Raw genomic sequence first — 828 nt, 5'->3', positions numbered from 1 at the left:
TGATCCCAGCCATTCGGTCCCCGCACCTCCGGTCCTTCGCCACTGCCGTCTGTCTCGGTTGTCTGCAGTCCGTCTGGAGTCCATGGAACTCTTGCTGTCTGGACTCTGCGCTCCTGGCATGACTTTTCGGCAGTCGGTTTGTTGGCGCTGGGTCCCCTTTTCTAGCCTGGCCCTGTTCAGGCCAGGGTCGGCGGGTAGGGGGGTACCCCGGAGATTTTCTGGCTCCGTGCAGGTTATAGGCTCTTCTTTTTTTGTTCTTTTTCATTTCCCGTGTTTCTCTGATGCTTCTGGTTGTTGGGTTTGGTGGATTCTTGATGGGGTGTTGGGTGCTGGAGTTCCCAGCTCACTACTCAGTTGGAGCAAGTTGGGGTGCCTTCCTATCATGATGGCACCATCTTCTCTCTCCCAATCCTGACTCTTAACACCAGACTCCAAGCCACAAAAAAGGAAAAAAAACACAACAACAACAACAACAAAAATCCCAGGTTTTAAACCCAAACTGATCATGTTTGGATACAAGCAAATGTGTCTAACAAAAACTCCAAAAGGTTCAAATATGCAGCATGTGGTATACAATGTTGTAAAATCAGTGTGTTATTTTTTGTCTATCTATGCTAAAAGTCAAATGTACATCTGATCCAGACAATTCTTTGGTATAGACTGAGATTTTGCTTCTCCATTTTTCTCTCCTGTGCTCTCATAAACTCTTCAGGATTAATATTTTGCTTCATAGGATACATGTGTGCTATCTGTGTGGCGGTTCATGAAGCTGCCTCCACAATCTGTTCCCAAACTGCCTGGTTTCACTGATTCCTTTTTCTCTCTCTT

This window comes from Perognathus longimembris, chromosome 22, assembly GCF_023159225.1.
Source record: "Perognathus longimembris pacificus isolate PPM17 chromosome 22, ASM2315922v1, whole genome shotgun sequence".
Classification (NCBI taxonomy): Eukaryota; Metazoa; Chordata; class Mammalia; order Rodentia; family Heteromyidae; genus Perognathus; species Perognathus longimembris.
Note: the sequence above shows the minus strand (reverse complement) of the source record.